Here is a 10,727-nt window from a genome sequence, read left to right on the forward strand (position 1 = left end):
GTGGCACAGCTGCACTGATACAGCTGTGCTGCTGTAAGATCTGTAGTATAGACAGCAAAATTATGAATTTTCTCCTAGAGTCCACTTGTGAAAGTGGTATCTTAGTTTCCCATGAGGATTGATAGTGATTTGTGAAGTGTTTTCCAACAGGTGTTTGCTCTTGAACGAACTCATGATAAGACATAGTGATTATCTGGTTTCACCCAGATAGTTGCTCTATGAATAGAGATGCTGTATTTATGGCTTATTACAACAAGCTGTAATCCATTTAAAAAGTTCAGTTGCTTCCCTCCATCCCCCTTCCTTTCCTACCTATGACTGGAGATGCATTAATGGGCCACTTCACCTTGAATAGTCCCTTGCACCTGGAATGATCCCTTGTAAAGAGTTAAGTACTTATGCAAAACAATCTGTCCCACCTTGTTTTTAGCGGTGACTTTGAATTAGGCCATGTCCACACTGCCACTTAACGTTGGCAAAAACGTATGTCGCCCAGGAGTGTGAAAAATCACTGCCTTGAGTGACACAAGTTTCACTAAAAGCAGCAGAGTCCTGTGCTGCCTTATAGACTAACAGACGTATTGGAGCATGAGCTTTTGTGGGTGAATATCCAGTTCGTCGGATGCATGTGGGGGATTCTGTCCGGGGAAGCAGTGACTCTGAAAAACATTTGGAGGTTGTGGTGGATAATCAGCTGAACATGAGCTCCCAGTGTGATGCTGCAGCCAGTGGATTAAGACAATTCTTGGGTGTATAAATAGAGGAATCTTCAAGTAGGAGTAAAGAGGTTATTCTACCTCTGGTGTGACTGCTGCTAGAATAGTCTTCCAGTTCTGGTGTCCGTGATTCAAGAAGGATGTTGATAAATTGGAGAGGGTACAGAGAAGAGCCATAAGAATGATTAAAAGATTAGAAAACCTGCCTTAAAGAATCAAAGACCTCAGTCTATCTTGCTTAACCAGAGAAGGTTAAGGGGTGACTTGATCACAGCCTATAAATACCTACCTGCGGAACAAATATTTATCATCGGGCTCTTCAATCTAGCAGAGAAAACTGTAACACAGTCCAATGGCTGGAAGTTGAAGGTAGGCAAATTCAGACTGAAAATAAGGTGTAAATTTTTAAAAGTGAGAGTAATTATCCATTAGAACAACTTACCATGGATTGTGGTGGATTCTCCATCATTGACAATTTTAAAACCAAGATGGGATGATTTTCTAAGAGATACACTCTAGGAATGATTCTGGGGACGTTTTATGCCCTGTATTATACAGGCGTTCAGACTAGAGGACCACAGTGGTCCCTACTGGCCTTGGAATCTATACATCTATTAAAATAAAAGTATTTTAAAAGTGTGCAAATACATAGGATACGTCTACACTACGGGATTATTCTGATTTTACAGAAACCGGTTTTTTAAAACACATTGTATAAAGTCGAGTGCACGTGGCCACACTAAGCACATTAATTCGGTGCTGTGCATCGATGTACCGAGGCTAGCGTCGATTTCTGGAACATTGCACTGTGGGTAGCTATCCCGTAGCTATCCCATAGTTACCCACCGCCCCCTCCATTGGAATCTAGGTGAGATCCCAATGCATGAGGGGCAAAAACAGTGTCGGAGGCAATTCTGGGTAAATGTCGTCACTCAATCCTTCTCGGGAAAGCAACGGCAACAATCATTTCGTGCCCTTTTCCTGGATTGCCTGGGCAGACACCATAGCATGGCACATGGAGCCTGTTTTGCCTTTGTCACTGTCACCATATGTGTCTGGATGCTGCGACAGACACGGTACTGCAGTGCTACAGAGCAGCATTCATTTGCCTTTACAAGGTAGCAGAGATGTTTATCATCCCTATTGCACTTCTACCATTGTAAATTAGGCAATGAGATGATGGTTATCAGTCATGTTGCACCTTTGCTTTGGAAATTGGCAAGATGGTTATCAATCCTTTTGTACCGTCTGCTGCTGTCATGGTGTCCTGGCTGGCCTTGCTGAGATCGGCCGGGGGCGCATGGACAAAAGTGGAATGACTCCCTGGGTCATTCCCTTCTTTTATGTTTCTGTCTAAAAATAGAGTCAGTCCTGCCTAGAATATGGGCAAGTGTACTAGAGAACACGAGAGCACAGCTGCTCTGGGCAGGAGCCAGAGACCCCACAGAAATGATGAGCTGCATGCCATTCTAGGGGTGCCCTTGCAACAACCCCACCAGTGCTCCTCCTCCCCAACCCTCCTGGGCTATTGGCAATGTCCCCCATTGTTATGATGAAGTAATAAGAATGCAGAATAAGAAACACTGAGTTTTTATGAGATAAAATAAGGGGGAGCAGCTCCAGCTGCTATGATAGGCCAGGCAGGACATTAAAGGCGGGGGGGGAAAGAGAAGTGCAACCTCCAGCTGCTAAATAGTCCAGGGAGTACAGAATTCTCTTTAGACATGAAATGGGGGAAGGGGGCTGATGGAGCTCAGCCTCCAACTGCTATGATGAGGATGGTTACCAAGCCTTCTATACCATCTGCCGAGGATGACCGGAATTCATTCCCATTTTTACCCAGGTGCCCCTGCCCGACCTCACCAAGACCAGCCAGGAACACTCATGGGCTGATGGTGACAATGGACACCAGTCATATTATACCATCTACCAGCAGGAAGGGGATGCTGGTGTTCAGCATTGCAGCACCCCGTCTACCAGCAGCATGCAGTAGACATAGGGTGACATTGAAAAAAGGCGAGAAATGATTTTTTCCCTTTTTCTTTCAGGCGGGGGGAAAGGTGTAAATTGAATACATATACCCTGAAACACCTGGAAAAATGTTTTCGACCCTTCAGGCATTGGGAGCTCAGCCAAGAATGCAAATGCTTTTCGGAGACAGCAAGGACTGTGGGATAGCTGGAGTCCTCAGTACCGCCTCCCTCCCTCCATGAGCGTCCATTTGATTCTTTGGCTTTCCGTTACGCTTGTCACGCAGAACTGTGCTGTGGCCTCTGTCTATCATAGCCTGTAGATTTTTTTCAAATGCTTTGTCATTTCATCTTCTGTAACGGAGCTCAGATAGAACAGATTTGTCTCCCCATTCAGTGATCAGATCCAGTATCTCCCGTACTGTCCTTGCTGGCACTCTTTTTGGATTTGGGACTGCATGGCCACCCGTGCTGATCAGAGCTCCACGCTGGGCAAACAGGAAATGAAATTGAAAAGTTCGCGGGGCTTTTCCTGTCTACCTGGCCAGAACATCCGAGTTTAGATTGCTTTCCAGAGCGGTCACAATGGTGCACTGTGGGATACCGCCCGGAGGCCAATACCATCGAATTGCGGTCACACTAACCCTAATCCAACATGGCAATACCGATTTCAGTGCTACTGCCCTCGTCGGGGAAGAGTACAGAAATCGGTTTAAAGAGCCCTTTATAATGATATAAAGGGATTCATTGTGTGGACGGGTGCAGGGTTAAATCAGTTTAACGCTGCTAAATTCAGTTTAAACGCGTAGTGTAGACCAGGCCACAGTTAGGGTCACCCACTGAACCATATCTATTTGCCTACGTATGCACCCTCACTAAAGGATTTGAGCATCGGAAAAGCCATCATGAGGACAGTAGGAAGGCTGAGACAACCTTATCCATCCATCACACATTCATTTCATGAGTGATCAAACACCAGTTGTACTTGAATCTTAATAACCTTATCTAATGGATAAGGTTTCCTTAGAGTTTCTGATTGTCCTCAGGACAGCGCTGCAGAGGGCAGAATTAAAGTGGACTGGCTGACCTTAACTGCCCTTTTACAGACTTTTGAACATGTGGTGTGATTTATTATTATTATTTTTGTCATTATTATTGTTTGTTATTTATTTATTACACTGGATGAAAGGTTAATTTGCATACAGCTGACGGAGACTTTAGCAGGGACTGCTCTTACTGCTCATAGACTCATAGACTGCTGAAGTATTGCAGTTAATATTTGATGGCAGCTGCCTACAATCAGAAGCCTTTGACCTGTTTACTGGTCTTGACAGGTGATTTGTCTTAGTTATTTTAAAATATGAATTGAAGTCTAATTGCAGCAGTTTGCACAGTCACAATGGGCCAGCGCACAGACTTTCAGAGGGGTTTTGAAAAGCTTTGTTGTTAATCTTTTTCTGCAGTCGCCATTTGTACTTTAAAACAAACCCCTACTAATGAAGTTAAGCTCCATTCTGTATCACAGCTCTAAGGAGTGGTTGTGTGGTTACTCCACAGTAAGCATTAGTCACACATTAACCATGACTGCAAAAACATGTCCATGGGAAAATCTCCTAGCACCCACGGCCTTTAATTCTGCAGCTTGTTACCTAAAGAGGCAGCTTTCCACATCAATTGCACAAGATTTTGGAAAAATAATCTGCCTGACCTGTTTACCTTGTTATCTTGCTGCATTATGGTTTTACCTTTGGCGATCATTTGTTTCCAGATATATGGCACATATTGTATCAATGTTTTATAGGCAGTGCTGATTCAGTCCAGGTTTCCAAACATGCAGATGCCAGGAGTATCCATGTTTCTTTGCTATTTGAGGTGGAGCAGGAGGTATTAGGTGATGACTTAGAGCTCTGTAGTGATAATAATTTGAAGCCCCTGAGGAATTAGGACATCTGCCCTCTTTATCAAGTTTCTGGTTAAAACATAAAGCAAGTTCCTTCCCTTCTTATTTAATAGGAAACCTCTATCCATTCTCCCCCTAATTCCCTCTACAAACATTCACATCACTTCCATATAATCATCCATCTAGGTATTTCCTTTGCTCACATTTCAGAGCATAGGCACTGACTATGTGGGTCCTCTGGGGCTCGAGCACACATGGAAAAAAAATAGTGGGTGCTCAGCACCCACCAGCCACAGCTGTTTGGCAGCTTGGGGAAGGGCTTGGGGGCAGGTGGAGAGTAGAGAGCCACAGGTGGGGGCCTCTGGGAGGGGTATATTGGGTGTGGGAAGAGGCAGAGCAAGGGTGGGGCTGTTGGGAAAGGTGGAGTGGGGGGTGGGGCTCGGGCAGAGCAGGGCTGGAAACTGGGGAAACTAGAAGTTGGCACCCATGTTTCAAAGTTTTATTCCGCCCACCCCGGACCAGAAGCTGGCAGAGCACAAGACAGATTTGGAGCACAAGGGGAGAGGTTGGCATTGATCAGGGGCCTTTCAACTGGGACCCCAATTCCACTGGGTCCCAGATTTGCCTTACCAACCTCATTGGTAGTTACATTTCTTATTACTGTTAAATGCTTCTCAAGAGAAGTGAATTATATTTCAAATGAATGATTTTGTGTGGGGGAGGCAATAGAAGAGAGAAAACACACATATGAGAAAAAAAACGAGTATTTGTGGCACCTAGGCCAGGTCTACACTGCGACTTTAAATCGGTTTAATGGCCGATATACCGATTAACGCTGTACCCGTTCACACGACGTCGTCATTAATATCGAGTTAACGGCTCCTTAAATCGATTTCGGAATCTCCCAGACGAGAGAGGAGCGCTAAATTTGAAAGTGATAACTCGGATTAGGTTCGTGTGGACGGAAATCGACATTATTGGCCTCCAGAGGTATCCACAGTGCACCACTGACCGCTCTGGTCCGCAATCGAACTCGGATGCGGAGTGGCCGGTAAACAGGAAAACCCCGGACCTTTAGAATGACATTTCCTGCTTTCACGTGTCCAGCTCTGATCAGCACTGGTGGCGATGCAGTTCAAATGCTAAAGTAGCTCCTGCATTGAACCTTACGGGAGATACTAGATCTGATCGCTGTATGGTGAGAAATCTGTTTTATCAGAGCTCCGTTAAAGAACAGGAAATGCCAAAGCGGTTTGAAATAAACTCCAGGATACACAGCGGTGCATGACAACCGTAACGGGAAGCAGAGACTCAAACGGATGCTCATGGAGGGAGGAGAGGGGTAATGAGGACTACAGCTACCAGTCTCCACAGCAGTCTCTGAAAACTATTTGCATTCTTGGCTGAGCGCCCAATGTCTGTAGCTTAACATGGTGTCTTGCGTGGTTCACGGAACAGCTCGTCAGTCTCTTCCCCCTCCCAGCACGTGAAAGAGAAGTAAATAAATAATTCTTGAGTACTGTAATGTCACCCTCTGTGTACTGAATGCGCTGGCAGAGAGTATGCGAGGTGTTGACAACGGTCAGGATGCTGTTTGTGATCTCAGGGTCCATGATTGCTGTGCTATGGCGTTTGCTCATGCACTCCGGGAAAAGGCCAAAGGTGTTGGCTGCCTTCACAAAGGGAGGGTGAGGCTGTACCAGCACCACCCGGGGCAATGTTTTCTGCCCCATCAGCACTGTGTCTCCAACCCGGAAGTGGGAACTATGGATAGCTGAGGAACAGCTACCACAGTGCACTGCTCCTGAAATCGATGGTAGCTTTGGACCATGGACGCAAACAATCGATTTCGTTGCCCATGTGGACGCGCTAAACTGATTTTATTAGATCTGTTTGTAATATCGGTTTAAGCTATTTGAAATAATCGTGCAGTGTAGACGTACCTTAGAGACTATCAGATAATCTGGGGCATAAGCTTTCATGGGCTAACACCACTTCATCAGATTCATGAAGTGGAAAATCCAGTAGGGAATATATATATATATATATATATATATATATATATACACAGAGAACATGAAAAAATGGAGGTTGCCATACCAATTCTAACTAGACTAACCAATTAAGGTGGGCTGATATTGATTAGTCTTAATTGATTAGTCTCATTAGAGTTGGTATGGGAACCCCCATTATTTCATGTTCTCTGTGTATATCTCTCTCTTCCTACTGGATTTTCCACTGCATGCATCTGATGAAGTGGGTTTTAGCCCACGAAAGCTTATGCCCAAATTAATTTGTTAGTCTCTAAGGCGCCACAAGTATTCCTCGTTCTTTTTGCTGATACAGACTAACATGGCTACCACTCGGAAACCCGTCACAAATGAGAAAGTTTCTCCAAAGTTGCCTTGGGGAAAGACAGAAACCCAGCAATCATGAAGTGTGTGTAATTAACACATACTCTTGGCTTCTCAAGAGAAAATTATATCTGTAGAGGTTACTCAGACTTTTGAATGTATTGGTCGGCTTCAGGCCCATGTCACATGACCTCTTGCAACACCCAGTCGACAAAGCTGCTTTCATATAAACAAGAGCAAGATTCTGTTAGAAACAAATTGTTTTTTTGTACATGAAGGACAAATCTAAGCCTTTGGAATAAGGATGTGCATCACATCTCCCCTTGACTTCATGGGGAATCGTGCTCACTTACTGCAGGACTGAATGTGGATCTATAGCCAACCTTCCCCAGTGTTCAGATTCAGGGATTCAGTTCCTACTGCTCTAGGAGCAATCACTGATTTCCTGGTCTACGTCCGGATCCAAACTTCACATTTTGGGGGCAATTTGGGTCTGGGGTTTTGTGTCAGGTGAGAGTCAAACTGAATTGGATTAATATAGAGATTCTCAACCTTGGAGTATGTGTGCCACACACAAAGGATCAAGACTACCTGCCCATCCCATATTGCTAAATAGGGGAAGGTCCCAGTGAGACAGGACTGGACAGGCCAGGGAGAGGCCGGTGTCAGGAAGGAAGTTCCTCTAGTGTACTCAGTTTTAAAAAGGCCAAGAACCAATGCACTAGGCAGGGCTGGCCTCAGATACATGTTAAGTGTGGGACCACACATTTTTTGTGGGGGCTTAGGATGGGCCAGGTTCTGTTGCTTATTTTCTCTCTCACCATGCACCACAACCTTCACAGCCTGCTGCAAGCCACCATGCCACATGAATTTGGTGTTCAGGGGTCTTTCAGCTTAGAGTGACAAATTCTAAATTCAGTGTCTTCTCAAAGCTTTTTCCTGTAATTCCTAGAATCTTGAACACCCCCTCCCCCAGTCTGCTCCAGTCTGTCACTCCTATGGTACTGGGGATTGTATCTTTATGGGCTGAGCGTCCCAGACAGAAGCGGTGCTGGATGCTGTGAAGTTCTTGTCAGCCAGTTGCAATCATACTCAGAACAAAGCAGAGCTTTCCCAAGCACTGGCTCCGTGATCACTGGACAGCTCAACTCACGCTCCTCCACCCGTAGTTTGGGGGTTATGGAAGCATGCCTCAGGCTCTTCATGTCCTACTTCACATGAGACAACATAAAACCCAGCTGTGGACCTGAACAAGAAGTAAATGTTCACTATCTGGAGCGCCATCTATGGAAACAGAGATGCTAAGTAATTTGGTGCTCCAAAACATGTAAACGCTGTTACTGTAAAGTAACAACTCAGCGGTATTTGAAGCCACTTTCAGAATTAACAGGGTTGCGAGTTGGCATTGCTCATCTGGAATATTGCAAGGCTGGTTTTGCCTTGTACTATAAAGGCCATAAATCATTTATAAGAACATGAGTTTATGAATGCTTGAAGGCAAAACTCCAATAAACACTGTGCCATTTATTCATAGCGCTGATAGCAAAGTTTTCTCTTAAGTGTTCATAAGTGAGAAGTCCCTGCAGGAGTCGTAGCAAGGCCTCTGTGGGCTCATGCATATTATAACTACAGCTTTACAAAATATTTGTAGCAAACCTTGAGCTCACGTGAACAGAGCCTGGGTCTGAGGCCCATGACGTTTTGCATGCCCTGGCAGAAGAAACTAATACATCCAGGACATCCACAAACTTTCTTCTTCCAGCCAGCTGACTTCCTGTATCAGAGTAGCTAACTCATTTCCCACAACTCTGATTTTCACAAGTTTCTCCACCCGCACAGTCCTTTCCATGACTTCTCAGTTTCCCCTTCACTCCACCCCCTCGGACAACTTTCACTGTCATCTGGCACCTACTCAGTCTGTTGAACTGCTCCTTAGTGCTGTCCAGGTTTCCCGTGTAAGGTTTTATGAGCCATTGCCGTAAGGGGTTCGTCAGGTCTCCCATGATCACCATGGACATTTCAAAATCCCCCAGTGTAATCTCTGGTCTGGAAATGAAGTCCCTGCTTGTAGCTTTCTATACAGGCTGGTGTTCCTGAACATGTGAGCATCATGCACCTTCCTGGACCACCCTGCACTGATGTCAGTGAAATGCCCACGGTAATCCACAAGTACCTGCAACACACTGGAGAAGTACCCCTTCCTATTGATGTACTCTGTCACAAGGTGGTCTGGTGCCAAAATTGGAATATGTGTGTCATCTATCATCTCTCCACAGTTAAGGAAACCCATTTCTGCAAAGATGGCCACTATTTCATGCACATTTCCCAGCATCATGGACCTTTGTAGTAGAATGTGGTTAAATGCCCTTCACACTTGTATTAATGCAGCCCCAACGGTCAACTTCTCAACTTCAAATTGATTCACGATCAACCAGTAGCAGGCTGGAGTTGCCAGCTTCCACACAGCGATTGCCACATGCTTCTCTACCAGTAGGGCAACTTTCATTCTAATGTCCTTATGCCATAGTGCTGGGGTGAGCTTCACACACAGTTCCAGGAAGGTGGCTTTCCACATCCAAAAGTTTGTAGCCACTTCTCATTATCCCACACCTGTATGATGATATGATCCCAACATTCAGTGCTTGTTTCCTGAACTCAAAAGTAATGGGCCACTGTCTGCAGCTGTTCTGTGAATGCCAAAAGCAAATTAAAGTTGCTCCTATCCATATCACACAGCATGTCAGGCAACTGGGAGTCTTCTTCAGTTAGGAACTTTGTGATTAACTGCACTGCCATCCATGATGTCTTCAGGACAGTTATCAGAGCACAGGAGAGCAGTGAGGGATCCATCCCTTCTCACAAAGATGCTGGAGTGCACAGCAAAAAAGGGCCATTAAAAAATGCTGTAAAAGAAAGCTGGAAGCCCATGGAATGCTGGGACAGAAAACAATGCCTCCTGGGACAGTGAGACCAGTGCCAAGATGCGCCACGATCCGCTCCGCCTTCCCACGAGACCTAGCAACAGAAGGTGTCGAGCTGGCCTTTGCGATAGTGCATTGCTCACGCTGTCGATGATAGTGACCCAATTGTGGATGTGCTCTGCCGACAGAGGGCACTAGTGTGAACATGACATGATTTTTGAGTGTTGACATCACTTTTATCAACAAAACTCTGTAGCGTAGACAAGGCCTTAGGTAGAGGAGCACATATCTCTGCATGTCAATTTAAACTGACCAATGTGTGTGAAGCAACTTGCTGATCAAGGCTACCAGAATGTGGGACTGAGCCCTAAAATATTGGAGTACAGGTGTAAGAGGCAGAAGCAGAGGCTGCAACACAACACTGTATTTATATACTGTACTTCACACACTTCATTCAGAAAGTACTGCCAAGCCAGTTTTACGCTATAAAGGACAGGAAGGTCTGGTTTATGTTTATTTAAGATGATGAGGTGGTGCAGTTACTTGAAAGGAGGTAGGGAAACATTTCCAGGTAAATGGGAGAGAACATGTGCAAGAGTCACCCATTTCACCCTCACGTATCGGGAGTCAAGTGGAGGAGGCCAGGATCATTGATTCAATGGAGCAGCATTGGTGGCAAGGAATAGAGTTTTGTGTCACCTACATGCACTGATGTCCAACCAAGGCATGCAAGGAAAGGTTTCTAGCTTTCATAGTTGTGGAGAAAAGCTTGAAAAGGTGACCCCCTAATGAAGATCTATGTAGCAGAAAAAAGAGGCTTAGGGACACTTTACTGCCTAGCGTAAAGGATGAGACAGAGCTGTAAA

The sequence above is a fragment of the Chelonoidis abingdonii genome, chromosome 3, assembly GCF_003597395.2.
Source record: "Chelonoidis abingdonii isolate Lonesome George chromosome 3, CheloAbing_2.0, whole genome shotgun sequence".
Taxonomy (NCBI): Eukaryota; Metazoa; Chordata; order Testudines; family Testudinidae; genus Chelonoidis; species Chelonoidis abingdonii.